This window comes from Colobus angolensis, unplaced genomic scaffold, assembly GCF_000951035.1.
Source record: "Colobus angolensis palliatus isolate OR3802 unplaced genomic scaffold, Cang.pa_1.0 Scaffold243, whole genome shotgun sequence".
NCBI classification, from domain to species: Eukaryota; Metazoa; Chordata; class Mammalia; order Primates; family Cercopithecidae; genus Colobus; species Colobus angolensis.
In genome coordinates this window covers 2,654,743-2,672,245 of record NW_012115633.1, presented here as the reverse complement: position 1 = coordinate 2,672,245, position 17,503 = coordinate 2,654,743, and the positions used below count along the sequence as shown (strand labels likewise).

The 17,503-nt window shown below is 45.7% G+C and overlaps 1 pseudogene; it reads left to right on the top strand.

Annotated features, from left to right (window-relative positions):
• The first annotated feature begins 15,633 nt into the window (after positions 1-15,633).
• On the top strand, positions 15,634-16,095 carry LOC105514372 (annotated as a pseudogene).
• The last annotated feature ends 1,408 nt before the right edge of the window (positions 16,096-17,503 follow it).

The window sequence follows — 17,503 nt, the reverse complement described above, 5'->3', positions numbered from 1 at the left end:
TACTAAAGTAACTCATTAAATGATAGTCTACTATATTTCTATTTTTTACCCTTTCTTTTGTTCTTTTTCTTTCTAAAATTTTCAGCCCTCTTTTGTTATCATTTTCTTTCTGTTTGGGGAGTTTCATTTAGTCAGTAACAAATTTTCTTAGTTTTTCTCTGTGTGAGAATTTCCTGTTCATTCATCAAGGATAGTTGGTCCACATATAGAATTGACGGTTGAGAGCTTTTTTCTTTCAGCATGTGAAAACTGTTGTATTACTTCTTTTTGGTCTCTGTAGTTTCAGATGAGAAATCTGATGTCATATGAATTGCTGTTCCTTTATAAGTTATGTATTATTTCTCTTTGATTGTTTTTAACTCTTTGGTTTTTAGAAATTGATTATGATGTGTCTTTGTATAGTTTTGGTTTATCATATTTAGGTTTTTCTCAGCTTTTAAAATCTTTAGCCTTCTGTATTTTATTAAATTTGGGAAGTTTTTTTTATCTCATACTCCTTAGTCCTATCCTTGGGGAGTTCAATAATATGAATGGTAGCTCTTGGTTTTAAAGTCTGTTTTCTTTCTGCTATTCATACTGAATAAATTCTATTGGTTTGTCTTCAAGTTCACTGAGTGTGTCATCCATCATCACTACTCTACTATTAAATTCGAGTACTTTAAAAACATTTTGGTTATTATATTTTTCAGTTTGTAATTTTATTTGGTTCTTTTTTATAACTTCTTTGCTGAAATTTCATATTTGTTTTGAGATAATTTATAACTGATTGTTAAAACATTTTTATGATGGCTGGTTTAAAATCCTTGTCCAGTAATTCCAACTTCTAATTCATCTCTGTATTTGTGTCAGTTAATTGTCTTTTCTCATTGAAGTTGTGTTCTATCGGTTTTTGATATGATATGTGATTTTTGATTGCATCCTGGACATTTTGTTTATTGTGTTAGGAGACCGTCATCTGATTGAAATCTTCTGTTTTAGCAGGCAGTCACCCTGTTTAAGTTTGGTATGTACATTGTGGCCTGCTATTGGCTCTAGTTTTATATCAGTTTAGTTTTCAAAATGCTTGCAATGCTTTTCTGGTCTGACTCATTCTTCTGGCACTTCTGGGGGCCCCTTTCAATCTCTGTTGGTGCTGCCCTGGAGAGATGGAAGGCGCCTCTCTGGGTTGCCTTGTATTGCTGGCTTACCTTCTGTTACTGGGGTATAGAAGCTCAGGAGCTGCTGGTCCTTGGCCTCCTTATGCAACTGGGCAGAGGGCATGGCAATGCAGGGTGCTACTGACGCTAGCCTTGCAGGTGAAGTGGCCTACTTGTTCCCTGGTTCTGAGCAGAAGTTGGGGGTTCCCATCAGGACTCTCTTAGGCTTCCCCTTTCCCAGGTGTTTTGTTTTGTTTTGTTTTTGCTAGTAAGAGCAGGCTATAAATGCTTTTTAATCTATGCCTGTTGGGGGTCAGAATTGCAGGCCTGTCATGGCTGACCCCTTAGGACACCTAGGGAACCTTGACTCTTAAAATCCCTAGTTAGTTCACTTTCTCCTTTTCAGGGTTTAGAGTTCTTCTTCTTCTTTTTAAAATCATTGTCTGTTTTATAATTTGCTGGGTTATTTAGTTGCATTTAGAGGAGATAGTAGAGAAAAGTATATACTATCTTGTTCCAGATCCCAAAAGCTTAAATGGATTTTGAAATTAGATCAGTTTTTCATACTTGGTGATGAAGTGCAAATATTGCTGAGACAATTACAGTTTGAGCTAAATATATATGTATATCCACTGTGTATTTGTGTGGAAATGGAGAGCTAATAACTTATGTTAAATTTTAACAATACAGGAAGTATGTAAAGTATATTGACATTACTTGTGATTCAACAACATTAGTTGTTGACAAAATGAGTTTATCACACTGTAAGTGTTAAGTGCTGTTTTGTCTTTTAAGTTGAATTTATTAAGAAACATGATCAAATCTGTAGCAAAAGCTAATTTCCAAAACCATTCAGTGTTTGATAGTGGTCAAGGGTGTTTCTACCAATGACTGAAAACACAAAAACCATTCCTAGCTTGGGCCATACTCCAACAGGCAGAGGCTTTTTTCTGCCTATTTCTGCTCTGCAACAACTTTTTCCAGTGCTATGCTGGTAAATGTTTAACAGTTAGGTCTCTGGGGAAGAGAAGCCCTGGTTAGTAGGGCTTACTGGTTTCTGTGGTGGAAATACTCCCACCAGGGCTGATCTCAAGCTGCCGACACAAAGTCACTGAATGAGGGGTTGTGAGAGGTTGTGCACCATTGGCTCTCTCAAGAGCTGCAGGCAGGCTTCAGCACACCATGGCCTGTGAAGACCTTAGGAGGCTCTGTAAGGAAACTTCACCTTCTATGCCACACACATTGAATTGCTGCAGTGGGCATCATATTTGGATAATTGTTCACTTGGAGCTCCCCCACCTTTTAAAAACATGCATACATACGGAAACGTTGCTTTCTGCACGATTTCATTCTAATGGAACAGAACAGGGGAAAAAATAAAACAGATTTTTACTTTTCTGCACTGGCCCAAAAAACTGGTTCAATCAATCCCACTCTTTTCTTTATAAGCAAATGTTTACTTTTGGAATGACAAGCCCTGCACCCTGTGTAGTAGTTAATACCATTCATTAAATGATTTTTTTTTTACGTTATTTGCAGAGGCATTAGCCTGGCTTGGGTTTCTGATTCTTGTTTTAAATATCTTTGTGGTGGCATTTGTTAATATATCAGTGATAAAGCAATCCGCTCCTTTCCAAGTTAAAGCTGTGTAGCCAGCTGTTTGCTTCCTTGCCTGTGAATAGACACTATACCACCACATGGCCCGCTGGGGCATTCTCTTGTGGAAGATGTTTCTATAACTGTCTCTCTGCAAATACTTCCCCATTCCTGAACTTTGCTGCCTCTGCCCTGTGGCCCATCACCTGCACCACTCTCTGGTACTGGCCACTGTATCCAGTACCCCAGAGGATAGGCCAAGTGGGGTACTGGACACTTCCTGTGCCTTCCTGCCCAAATCAAACTTACCTCTCTGGTGTCTCAGACCACTGAGGCCTCCATGGCAGAGAAAGTATCCAGGACCAAGGGCCAAGGACGAAGGGCTCTCTGCCTCCAAGGTAACTGTATGATTTAAAAGAGAACCTCTGATCTTGGTGGTTTATCTTGGAGTGGCAGAATGTCTGGGACTTGACAGGTTAGTGACACAGCTCCTTCCATCAGAGTTCTCAAAGCAACTGGGGCTTCAGTTGCCCACAAGGCTGATCTGAAACTTGGCGCAAACAATTCAGTAAAGTGAAGGTGTCTTCCTTCGCCTCGCTGAAAACTGCCTGCCTCATGGGACCAAAACAGAGCTGGGTCCTAGAAACAAGGAGGTTGTCTTTTACCCCCAGGCTGCCGCTCACCCAGCATGCTGCCAGCTGTTCCATGTCATCTTTTTATTTTGGGGAATGGGGCAGAGCCCTATCTGTGGGACAGGGATTTACAAGCTGTCTACTCAACCCCTTTGTTATCCCCTCTTCAAAATGCTGAGAGGCTCTCTTTGGTGTAGGTGGGGAGTGGGTGGTGGGCATGGCAGGGAGGCCTGGGAGTCCTCACGGGTGGCTGCCAGTGATGCACCATCCCACCCTTAGCTATGGCTACCTCCCTGGGGGGCTGGTGATTGACATGTGTAATTGGAGGGTCCTTTATTGTTCTTGAGGGTGTATTGCCCAGAGAGAATCTTCCCAGAAAGAAGTGCCACACTTCTTGGGAAGGATTAGTGATTTAGTTCCTAATGATTTAGTTCATCCTGTTCTTTTCAGAAGAATATGGGCCAGAGGGAAGGGGAAGAGGGGCACAGAGGGGATGGGATGCCTGAGTCAAGTGCTGCTCAGAGCTGGCAGAGGACAGACAGAAAAGCTCTGGTTGGCTCATCGCATGGCTTCTGGCAAGCCTCTGGAGGAGCAAAAAGCTATTTCAGCAATAACTTCACTAGAGGACTACTGGATAGAGAGCACATTCACTAGGAGGATGGTAGCTGTACCTCCACTCAGCGGACCCTTGTTTCAAAGGATTCAGCTTTTGTTTAATTGAAACAGATCCTTGACTCAATAGAATCACAGCTTCTTTCTCTAGCATTTACTACACTAAAGTTTCAAATAGCGGAAAGGTAGAATGAGATTTAATGGAAAAAGAAAGAGAGATTTGCTTTCTGAGAGGCGTGCAATCACCAGTATTTTCAGCACCTTCTATGGTTTCTTTCATATAACTGTGTGTGGAGATTTCTTATTCAGAACAATGATTCTGAGGCATTGCAGGATCCTGATTTATCAAGGGAAAGCTCAATCATACTCAGAGTACTGTGTTTAGGAAAGAGAGCTGACTTTTATGAGAGCCTCCTTTGAGGTGGGAGCTTTGCCTGAAGTTCTCATTTAATCTTCACTATCTCAGTCAGCTCAGGCTGCCATAGCAAAATACCATGAACTGCGTGACTTACACAGCAGACATTTATTTCTCAGAGTTCTAGAGTCTCAGAAGTCCAACCAAGATCAAGATGCCGACAGATGTGGTATCTGGCAGGGGGCCCTTCCTACCTTGTGGCCACCTTCTTGCTGGGTCCTCCTATGGCAGAAAGCAAGCGAGCTCTGGTCTCTCTTGGTATGAGGCCACCAGCCTCTCCCTATCAGGACTCCACCTCGATGACCTCATTTAACTTTCATTACTTCCTAAAAGCCCTGTCTCCAAATATAGTTGCGGAGAGGGGGTCAAGTCTTTAATATTCGAATTTTGGGGATACGATTCAGTCCCTAGCACTCACCCTGGAGGTAAACTGTATTTTTAAAAAAAGTTGCAGAAGAGAAAACCAGGGCCCAGAGAGATGAAGCAGTGTGTCCAGCCTCCCATCACAAAGTGGCGACTGGGTTGGCTCTGACCAGAGCGCATTCTCTCAGGGCACCCTGCTGTGCCCAGACATGGGGCTGCTTCCTGAGGATGGGCACAGTGAGGGCTGCCTTCAGGATGTCACTCACTTTGCTCTAACAAAAGCTGGAACTAGCCTGAAAGCATGAATGAGGGCACACTAATAGAGGGCAGGCACAATTTTCTTCTCCTCAATGGAGTTTGGTGAGTTGAAAGGCAAAATTCTGAAAACACTAGTAGTTCTCTTTGAAAAAACAATGCCCAATTGTGGCTTCCATCCATTACTAAGGTGGGTCCTTAGAAGGAGAGGTGCTAAGATGCTCACCATATATCCCATGTCTTAGTCCCTTTGTGCAGCTATTATAAAGTACCCAAGACTGGGTAACATATAAAGAAGAAAAATTTATTTCACACCCTAGTTCTAGAGTCTGGGAAGTCCATGAGCAAAGTATGAGCTTTGGTGTTTGGTGAGAGCAGCTCTCTGCTTCCAGGATGGCCCCTTGCTGCTGTGTCCTCACAGCATGGAAAGGGTGGAAAAGCAGGATGCAACTTCTCTTTGAAGCCTCTTTTATAAGGATGCTAGTCCCATTCATGACAATGCAGCCCTTATGACTGAATTACCTCCCCAAATCCCCTACCTCCTAATACTACCATCATGGGGGATAAGTTTCAACATGAATTTCTGAGGGGACACACATTCAAACCCCAGCACTGCGCAATAAGAAATTTCCACTTAAATGGATGTAAATGGTCTCAAAGGAAAGCATGCAGTTTCTTTAGCATTAGCATTTATGGAGTTATTTTATTTATATTTTTAATTTTTGAGATGGGGTTTTGCTCTGTAGCCCAGGTTTAATTGCAGTGGTATGATCACTGCTTATGGCAGCCACAAACTCCTGGGCTTAAGTGATCCTCCCAAGTATCTGGGACCACAAGTTGTACCACTACACTCGGCTAATTAAAGAAAATTTTTTTTGTAGAGGCAGTCTTACCATGTTGCCCAGGCTTATCTAGAACTCCTGGCCTCAAGTGATCCTCCTGCCTCGGCCTCCCAAAGTGCTGGGATTAACAGGTGTGAGCCACCACACCCAGCCTGGAGTTATTTTCTAAAAACATATAATCCTCTCATGAATTCTGAGAGGTGATTAATATCTCCATTTTCCTGAGAGAAAGCAGAGGCTCCCCCAGGTGAATGACATGAACAGTCATAAGAACTAGGGATGGAGCCAGGGTGTCAACTCAGGTTGCCAACTGGAAGGTGCTTACCTGTGCTGTGTTATTCTCCAGCCTCTCGGGGTGTCAGAGGTGTCAGAGTGCAGCTGTCAAAACATCACCCATGCTGATTCTGCCTTTACTTTTAGTCATTTGTTTACTTCCCTCATTAAGCATGTATGAAGCACCTACGGTGTGTAGTGCTGTTCTGGGCGCCGGAGATAAGGGAGTGAGTAGAATGGCACTGTTGCCTGATCTCAGGTCACGTGAGCCTTCGAAGCAGGCCCAGTGTGGCTATTTTCCCTACTTTATTTAATTTTATCTTATTCATTTCATACATTTTAGGATAAATACCCAAAACCAGGCTGCTTGAGTAGATAGTGCCGCAGAAGAAGGAAATTATAAAGACTGAGTGGCCATACATTTGCAGGATTTGCTGCTGTAATCAAAAAAATGTAGCTAATCTGACACACATTTCAGGATGTACATAGTCATTATTGTGCAGCATGGTAATCAGGCCTGAGTGATCAGCAGTTAACCAGAATCACTATAATCAGTGGCTTTTACAATCATCTTCCAAATGTTTTTCCTTATCTCATTAGGTCTCTAGCACTCAGATCTGGTGTCACCCTAGCTTTGCTGGTACAATGTGGGGCTCACACATGGACATGCAGTATGAAAAGGCCCAGCCCTTCATCTCTGTTCTTTCAGCTGGGTCTTCCTGGGCCTGGTGAACCTGCTCTGGCCCCTGCTCCACCTCCCCCTGTACCCCATGATTCCCCACGTTCTTCCCCCCGACCATCAAGACTGCCTTCAAGGCCTCATCCCAAGGTCGATGCTGCAGGAAGGAGAGACATCTGGGACTGTGGACCTAATGCCACCCTCTCCATCTTTGGGAGAGTCCTGGGCAGGGACTGGGGTGAGAGGAGTGCCACTCCAGCTTCCTTGGCTCTCAGATCCAGGCACACAGAAATCTTGAAGTGATTTTAGGTGTAAGGAGGATTTTCCAAAAATCCTCCCCTCAAACCAGACATTCCTTTAACAAGACACAAAGCTTCCATTTAATGATTAGAGATAAAAATCTGAAGACGCAAATGCCTGGAGAATTACCACACTGGCTGGAAAGGGGTCGAGTTCCAGGATAAATATATTGCTTTGATTTAGAGAGGAGGAGGAGTTAGGAAGCAGAAGGCCCCAGGAGACAGGAGAGGGCAGGGGATGTGCCTCTGAGGAGGGAAGGAGGAGGATGTAACTTGGAGGCCCTGAGATGAATGTCCCGGCTCTGCCTCAGGTGCCTGCCTTTCTGAATCTGTTCTAGGATGATGAGAGTTTTTGGGGAAATGTCTGTTCTTTGGGTCCTGTGATGGCAGTCACCTCCATCCTGAGACCACTGTGACAAGGGATTCTTCAGGGAAAAAGATGACGTGCATTATTAAAGTGAGGCTAGCTTGGTCAGTCATTGCATTTCAGGGCAATTCTTGGATGCTGGGGGTGGAGTCACCCCCAGCGTAAGGCTAAAGGTTGGGCGTAAGGCTAAAGGTTGAATCACTTTAAGCCACCCACATAGAACAATCCTTGCCAGAGGTAGACCCCTCTAGCCCTCCAACCTGCTGGATGGGTGTGGGTTGGGGCAGCTTCTCTGGTGGTGGCTCTGCAAGCCCAGGATACCAGGGCACCAGCCTGGGCCATCCACATCCCTGTGGAGCCTGAGGGAAGCCGGCACGTGGACCACGGCCACCCTGGGCAACCTGCCCTGGGATTTGCTAGGAATGTGGGAGTGATGAGAGCTAAACTGTAAGTTTCTAAGGAACCTGGAGAAGCAAACCCAGAGGCCCCCGGTTCGCTTTCCTCTAATCAGGGCCCTATCTGTGTAACAGAGTTACAGACTTCAGGATTAGGCTGATTACTGCGGGTGGCTACACACCCAAAAAGAAACGAAAGACAGATGGCTCACTGGGAGTCAGAGTTCTTTCTCACACAATATTTAATGTCAAAGAAAGTAAAGACAAAAAAAAAAAAGTAGGATCCACATTCATCTGGCATTGCACATTCTCTTGTCATGATTGTTTTGGTTTCCTGGATTTCAGTGGGAGACTGTTCTTATTTGAGACAGGACGCTAAATGCTGTCATTGAAGACACATTTCACTACGAAGTGCTGTTCCTGAGCACAAAGAAAAACACTGGTCTCTCTAACAAGCTGAAGTTCTCAGAGCCATTGAACACAGCTTCTCCCACCGTGTAGAACAGCATGTGCTTCTTATAAAATTGTGCCCATTATCAAGTTTATAAATTAACAAATAAATATCACATTCATTTATGTATCATGTGAATACATACATCAAATATTTTATATCTGATAAGGAGCTTTTCTCCATTAGAAAAAGATTGGAGGCTGGTCTACATGCCAGGGCTTTCAGTCTGTAGTTGAGAATTCCATTCGTGGACCAGATCCTGACTGCAGGCTACTGGCCGGCCTCTTCCAGGCCTCTTTTTCCATTGGTGGAGGGAGCAGCAGTCACTTGTGCAGTGGTAGGGGCCTGCCAATCATCTCGCGCATGTTCCTTCATGCTGCTCTTGAGTTAGGCCCTATGTAGATTTAGGATCTGTAGGGGGAGTGGGCCTGTGTGGTCTGAGAAAGCCCCATCTCACCTCAACTGTACACACTCAGTTACTTACCGGTTCCCAGAGTCAGGCCTATTGGTAAGGATAACAACATTGCTTGACGTGAATTTGATTATCTGGGCCTGTGGACGATTCATAAATGAACATGTCTCTACACTTTCCATCAGCTTGCACATCTCCCCATCAGTCCCACCTGCAAACCGTTGCCATGGTGTTTCTTCCCAGCCTTGTCACCACAAGTGGGACCCTCTCTCCCATTGTTGCAGGCTTCCTCAGCCCTCCACCAGTCTACACCATCAACTCACATCTCAAGGGAGATGGTAACACTTCTATTTAGCACTCACAACTTAAACCACTTACTGTTCCAAATGCTTCTCAAATATTCACTCATTCCATGTGCACAAAAACTCTGCAGTGAGGATGCCATTATCGTCCTCTTTTTGCAGATAAGAGGAACGCTGAGAGCTCCACCATTTTCCGTAGGTCCCACTACTCGTCAGAGTCACAGAGCAAAGCTGCATACCTGAGTGTCAGACACCAGCCCCTCTCCACCGGCACTGCATTGAGGGTGAGCTTCTTAACAGGTGGTGCAAACATGAATGCTGTCCGCCTGCGGGTCCCAGCTATACCTCAGAGCAATCTGGGAGCCTTTATAAATAAGAATGTCTCGAGTCCACACTCGATTTGCTAGATCAGGGAGTCTCTTCAAAATTCCTTCAGTGCTTTGAAGGTGAAGCCAAGTTTGGGGACCCTATCTCATGCAGCATAATCCTGCCTGCACCCAAGGCATGTGGTGAATGTTCACTGAGAGAAATGCACAGTGTGTGTGTACATGTGCGTGTGTACACATGTGGTTTGTGTGCACGTGTGCCGTCTGTGTATGCATGTGCTGTGCGTATACACGTGTGCTATGTATATGTGTGCCATGTGTGTATGTGTGTGGTGTGTGTATGCATGCCATTTGTGTATGCATGTGCTGTGTACACACATGGGTGCTGTATGCTTGCAGTGTGTGTATGGGTGCAGTGTGTGTATATATACATGCATGTGGGCCTGTGACTTACTCAGCAGAGGAAGCCTGATCACCAGTGGCCTCAGATGGATACGAGTTTGTGGGTATGGAAGACAAGCCACAGAGGTGTGACAGCTGTCACTGGCTGGTCTTAACAGCTATGGAAAAGTTGACATGTAACTCCTGAATTTTAGAAAAACTTAATTTAAATCAAAACTAACTAATCAAAACATCTAAGTGGAAGACAAATTTCTTCCAAAGCTCATGCTTCCAATCTTGTGGCTTTCTTAGTTATGGCACTCCACCTGCAGGTGAGAATGTGACAGGCTGAGTGGGACTCCTACCCCCACGACCACGGTGACATCCACAACCCAGAGGCATCCGGCCGGCGGAGCCCCAGTGGCCGGAGAGGGAGGCCTCAGAACCAGGAGGTCAGCTGCGTCACTGCTGTGTCAAATCAGGATTCAAACACTTTTAATCGGTGCACTGCTTTGCTGGTGGCCCCGGTACGTGCTCTGTCTGGCCTCTTAGCAGGACTGGCCCTCCCCAGGGAGTGAGGGACTCCACTGCTCGCCCCCACCCACACCCCCTGCCAGAACCGAGGAAGGGCATTTTAATATAAATTCCTGCTCCCTGAAAGCTTCCAAAGCTCACATCGTTTTCTCTCACATCAGAGCAAAAAAACTGCAAGTGAAAAATCCCAGGGTAGCAACTGTAAGGGATTAATTTCCCCTCTCTTTTGGCCTTCCCGCCTCCTCTAAGGGTTAAGAATGTGGAGGAAGAATCTCTAGACTTGGTGTCTGTGCTTGGTGGGAACTATTAAATTACGGCGGGATGTTTCTGATTAGAGCGAAAGCCGTGCCTGTGCGCGGCCCCGAGAGCCACATGTGCCCGGCTGGCTGCCCCAGCCCCACACTTGCTCGTGGGGCCCCTCCGTGGCACCGACGCAGTGTGGGTTTTTTATGTTGAGCACAAGGATGGGAGCTCGTGCTGGCAAGGGAGAAGGAAACAGGCAATAAAACGGAGAGCTGAGCGGCTTACTGGAGCCAGGACGCTGGGGTCGGCTTAATTGCTCTGAAATGAAAAAGATTCGGGGGTTTTCGTGAAATCCCATAGGCACACTTGCCAAGCCTCAAATATTAGGTTGAATTACGTTTCTAATCCCTCCCCTCCCCTAGTCCTGTGCCTTATTTCTCCTGGAGGTTTTGTCCTCAGCTTCGGGGCCTGAGAGGGGAAAGGTTGACAGGAGCGGGTCTGGGCTCCATCGTGAGCACAGAAACACTGGCGCCGAGGCACTCGTGGGACCCCCCGGGGCTGCGGGGCCCTACGGGGACAGCCCCAGGCCCGGAGCTGCAGAAACACCCAGACCCCGTACGTCCTGGAACCACGCGTCCATGTGCACAGACATTCCTTGGGGGCAGGCTCCTGTCCTTTAACAGAGTCTCAAAGGAGTCTTCAAAAACAAAAAGTTTACAAGCACTGATAGGGAAAACAGAAGGATGATAACACAGAGAGGGACTTTCCCGGGAGAGGAAAGCTTCCAGGGACTGAGAAAGTATGGGCAGGTGGGCGGGGCGGGGCGCCATCCGGGCAGGGCTGGCGCGGGGAGTCCCCAGACCCCCCAGCCGTGGGAAGCACCTCCCCCATTCACGCCGGGCAGGACACCGGCCAGGCTGGGCAGGCAGCGCAAGGGCCGGCCGGGGAGTACGGGACTCGACTCGGGGGCCTGCGGCAGGAGCCAAGCATCGTCGCAGGGCAACCAGCAGAACTGAGAGGGAGGCGCGGGGGCTAAGGCTGGAGGGAGCCGCGTTGAGGGCAGGAGCCCAGAGCCCCCTAGGGCAGCGCCCCGATCTGCCCGCCGCGTCCCGCCAAGCTGGGGCTACCTCCGTGGCCTGCGCAGTCAGGGTCGCCAAGCCGCCCGGAATGGCTCAGGCTTCCAAAAGGAGCAGGCGCCAGAAAGAGCTTTGCCCGCCGGGTGATGGAGATGATGAAACTTTCCAAAATGACGCTGAGAGCTGAGTATGTTCCTTTCCACTTAGGATGGGAAAAATTCAGTAAGTTACAGTTTTCAATAAATCTCTCAGAAGTGATAGGAAGATGGTGAGAATATGGACGACATGGTGTGAAGTCAAGGAAGTTTTGGAGGCCGTCCATTTTAATGTGTAACCAAAATGAAGCAGGTCCGTGTTTAAGCTGTCACGTTATCCTCAGCACCAATGAAGAGGTGCTGGGTGGGTCTTTTCTTTTTCTTTCTTTCTTTCTCTCTCTCTTTCTCTCTCTCTCTTTCTTTCTTTCTTTTCTTCTTTCTTCCTTTCCTTTCCTTTCCTTTCTTTCCTTCCTTCCTTCTTTCTTTCTTTCTGTTTCTTTCCTTCTTGTCTTTCTTCCTTTCCTTCTTTCTTTCTCCCTTCTCCTCCTCCTCCTCCTCCTCCTTCTTCTTCAGATAGGCTCTCACTCTGTGGTTCAGACTGGAGTGCAGTGGCGTGAACAGGGCTCTCACTGCACCCTTGAACTCCCAGGATCAAGTGATCCTCTGTCCTCCCCTTCCCCAGTAGCTGGGCCTACAGGCACATGCCACCAAGCCCTGCTAATTTATAAATTTTTGTTGCCATGTTGCCTAGGCTGATCTCAAACACCTGAACTCAAGTGGTCCTCCCACGCTGGCCTCTGAAAGTGCTGGGATTACAGGTGTGAAGCACCTCTCCTTGGCCAGTGCTAGATTTTCTGGTTCTTGGTTTACAGAGCAGGTGACTGAGGGTGAGCTGAATTTGGAGACTTGCTCATCCCTTATACTCACACCTGTGATGGAGCTCGCGGTGTCTTCCCTGACAGGACATTTATTTGCATTGCTTTTAGGCGGGGGCTCTGTGACCCTGTCTCAGGCACACCTGCCTGAGCCAGGGTCGTGATTCCAGTCTCCTCACCTCCTGATTCTTCTTGCCTTCCTGAGGGTCTGCCTGGCTTCCTGTCTGTCTGTGTGCAATTTTATGTACAGGTCCTCTCTAATGACCCTCTGTGGGCTTTCTGTGGCTTTGGTGGTGGGTGTAGGGTGCGCTGTTGTGAGAGTAGGCTGCTTTAGAAGGAACAGTGCCAGGCATTCAGGATGCCCTGTCCCCCAAGGAATAGCAAGGGCCCACCCACCCCATCAGGAAGCACCTCTGTGGCTGACAGATGGAAACTGGAATCTTGAGGCACACGATCTTCATGGATGTGTAGGAAACTCCCATCAGTTTCCAAGTACCTGGTGGTCTACCGTGAGAACAGCAGTGGGTCCTCAGGGCAAGAAGAAGCCAATGGGAGATAGAGAAGCAGGGAAGGCAAGTGGGACCGTGGGGTGCAGAAGGAATTCGGTTTCCTGAGCCCTTGGAGGAGTGAACCATCTACCCCAATAGCCTCTGCCCAGACCATTGTGTGGCATGGGGAAGCAACTTTCCACACAGCTTCCTCTGGGAGAAGCAGATTTGTAGGCTGCTCTTCAGAAGAACAGCATCCACTGTGGGGCTCTGTGGGCCTCAACCTCATCACTGTCCACCTGGTGACAAGGGCTTACTTCTGCAGCTGGGTGGAGGGAAGAAACAGAGAAGTCAAGCCCACTCTTGCAGACATACCTGGGCCGATCCACAAGTGTCATTTCATTGCAGCCTCATAAAAACATTCCCAGATGCTAATTATTACTCTCTCTCTTTTTTTTTTTTGATACAGAGTTTCACTCTTGTTGCCCAAGGTGGAGTGCAATGGCACCATCTCAGCTGTCTGCAACCTCTGCCTCCCAGGTTCAAGCAATTCTCTTTCCTCAGCCTCCTGAGTAACTGGAATTACAGGCACACACCACCACGACCGGCTAACTTTTTGTATTTGTAGTAGAAACGGGGTTTCACCATGTTAGCCAGGCTGGTCTTGAACTCCTGACCTCAGGTGATCCGCTTTCGTCAGCCTCCTAAAGTGCTGGGATTACACGCGTGAGCCACCGCGCCCGGCCTCTCATTCTTTTAAATGAGGAAATGGAAGTCCAGAAATACATTAGTTAACAGTAGCTGTTGTAAAAAATAAACCACCAAATGTATAAAGATTTAAAAATGACAGGCAGGGCACAGTGGCTCATGCCTGTAATCCCAGCACTTTGGGAGGCTGAGGCAGGTGGATCATGAGGTCAAGAGATTGGAGACCATCCTGGCCAACATGGTGAAACTCCATCTCTACTAAAAATACAAAAAATAGCTGGGCATTGTGATGCATGCCTATAGTCCCAGCTACTCTGGAAGCTGAGAATTGCTTGAACCCGGGAGGTGGAGGTTGTAGCAAGCTGAGATCGCACCACTGCACTCCAGCCTGGCGACAGAGAGAGACTATCTCAAAAAAAAAAAAAATACATATATATATATATGTATATATGTGTATACAGACACACACACACACACACACATATATATAAAACAAATGTTTATTTCTCATTCATTTGAATTTCAGTGGGAATCTCAATGGGTGTTCATTCTCAACTCTCCTCCAGGGCACAGCTCAGGGATGTGGTTCTATGCTCAGGACTTGTCATTTTCCATAAATTTGCCATGCTTTGTCCTCCTGGTGAAGTTGATTTAAATTTGGTGAGAATGGCATTTTAGAATTAGAGTGAACCATAGCAACAAATGGTCCAAGTCACGTATTTTATTGAATAAGAAACTGAGACTTAAACAGATTGGGGGGTTAACCAAAATCTCAAAATTAGGTAATATAAAAAGTAGGTCATGCATTTGGTTTTACAGACACATACAGATAAGGCTTTTTTTCCTCCTCAATAAATCAAAAAAACAAAGTACAGATTAAACTCAGCTCCCAAGTGCAGACATAAAGTGTGGGGTTCAAAGTTCTTCTACAAACCTTGGTTTGAATATTTTGGCAAGGAAAAAAGAAATGCATGTAGCTCTGGTAGCAATGTCTTTTGAGGAGTAACATTAGGCTTGTTTTGCAGCCCCCCACTTAAATTTCCATCTTTCTTTCAAAATATTTGTTCCTCTCTATTGGCTTACAGTGTGTTCCCAATAGGTGGCAAGTGAGGTTTCCTGATTAACCATCAAAGGGGTGAGCTTGATTATGTCTTATTTTTGGTATTTCCCATATTCCCAATAAACATGTAGTGTGAGGTTAGGACAAGAAGCAAGGAAACAGATGGTCTGCAGACCCTCATAGGGCTCTTGAGTGTGGCAGGTGGGACCCTGCTTGTAGGATTAGGATGCAAAGGGCTGGCTATAAGAGAAGAGGAAAGGAGAACAATGGAGAAAGATGAGTCAAGATAGTTGGAGTGCAGGTAGCACATGAAGGGAGGGGAGGAAGACGTGATGGCTATATTTCATCTTTTGATTCACTTCTCTCTGAAGCTGAAGAATGAAATCAGTTCTCCCCTTAGGAGATGAAAATCCAGCTTCACCATCTCCACTGCAGAATGTCTGCTTGTCTCACTAAGTGGACTTCCATATGTGGTGTGGATGACATGAACTGCACAGGGCTGGGGCTGACCAGAACAAAGGTCAGATTCTAATCTTCAAGTATCATATTTATCTTTTCACCACACCCTTATCTTCCACTTCCTTCCACCAAGTAAAGGGTAAAAGAAAGAACAACAACAAGGAAAAACTGTCAACAGCAATAGGGTGTGATCTGCAATAAAGCCCTGAAAACCTTCATTTGCTGATATCAATGCATTCAGGACAAAAACCCTCACTGCTCCTTCCTGATTGGCCTTGAGATCAGGCAGGCAGCCCTAGTAGTGGGGTCAGGAGACACATACAACATGTTGAGAAGATTGTTATCAAAATGCAACGTATGGGTGGCCCCTTTCTCTTTTGGTTCTAGGCACTTCGGGAGCCACGGCTTAAGGTGCAGACATGGCCAAGCCCAAGACCCACACTACACACAACCAGTTCTAAAAATGGCACATAAATGATATCTAGAAACCCTGATCACAAAGATACAAATCTCTTAAGGGGGTGGACCCCAAGTTCCTGAGGAACATACGCTTTGCCAAGCACAAGAAGGGCCTAAAGAAGATGCAGGCCAACAGTGCCAAGGCCATGAGTGTAGGTACCGAGGCTATCAAGGCCCTTGTAAAGCCCAAGGAGGTTAAGCCCGAGATCCCAATGGGTGTCAATCGCAAGCTCGATCAACTTGCCTACATTGCTCACTCCAAGCTTGGGAAGTGTGGTTATGCCCGCATGGCCAAGGGGCTCAGGCTGTGCTGGCCAAAGACCAAGACCAAGGATCAAACCAAGGCCCAGGCTGCAGCTCCAGCTTCAGTTCCAGCTCAGGCTCTCAAAGGTGCCCAGGCCCCTACAAAGGCTTCAGAGTAGATATCTCTGTCTGCCAACGTGAGGACAGGACTGGTACTACCCCCGCCCCCACCCGGGCTGCCATCTGCATGGGGCTGGGGTCCTCTTGTGCTATTTGTGCAAATAAACCTGAGCTAGGGAAAAAAAAAGACAACATGCGTTGTATGCTTATTTTATTTGTACATACAATAAGTCAAGGTTTGCATAATGATTGTTTAAAGTGAGATAAAAAAATTGTAAAAAAAAAATAAGTCATTGGTTTTGGACAATATGTTTCATTCCTGTTTGGTTGTTTATGGTTGCCAAATCTACAAAAGTGCAAAACTTTAAAAAACCCTGGTTGAAATCTCTTGGAAAACATACAGTCTTCCAGAAATTCCTCTGAGTTTTCCTTTAAGTTTGACAACAAATGGAAAGAAGTTGATTTGTTGTCCTTCAACCCACGGTAACAAAGGTGGAGGTGTAAGTTTGTAGTTTGAAGAATTTCATTCTTATCAATTGTGTCGAGCAAAGTTGAAATAAATTACATTAATTTTATGTAAATTAGTATCCTGAGCTCTTTTAAAGTCTTGAGTGATTTTTTTTTGTACTTTGTACTTTTTTTCCTTTTGTTTATCTCTATTTTCTCAGTTTTCTTTTCTTTTTTTAAAAAATATACTTTAAGTTCTGGGATACATGTACAGAACGTGCAGGTTTGTTACATAGGTATACACGTGCCATGGTGGTTTCCCACACCCATCAACCCATCATCTACATTAGGTATTTCCCCCAATGCTATCCCTACTTTAGTCTTCCACCTGCCAACAGGCCCCAGTGTGTGATGTTCTCCTCCTTTTGTCCATGTGTTCTCATTGTTCAACTCCCATTTATGAATGAGAACATGCAGTGTTTGGTTTTCTGTTCCTGCATTAGTTTGCTACGGATAATGGCTTCCAGGTCCATCCATTTTCTTGCAAAGGTTATGATCTCATTCCTTTTTATGGCTGCTTAGTATTCCATCGTGTATATGTGCCACATTTTCTTTATCCAGTCTATTACTGACGGGCATTTGGGTTGGTTCTAAATCCTTGCTATTGTGAATAGTGCTGCAATAAACATACGTGTGCATGTGTCTTTATAGTAGAATGATTTATACTCCTTTAGACATATACCCAGTAATGGTACTGCTGGCTCAAATGGTATTTTGGTTCTAGATCTTTAAGGAATTGTCACACTGTCTTCCACAATGGTTGAACTAATTTACCCTCCCACCAACAGTGTAAAAGCTTTCCTATTTCTCCACATCCTCTCCAGCATCTGTTGTTTCCTAATGTTGTTTCCTGTTGTTTTTAATGATCACCATTCTAACTGGCATGAGATGGTATCTCACTGTGGTTTTGATTTACATTTCTCTAGTGACCAGTGATGATGAGCTTTTTCTCATATGTTT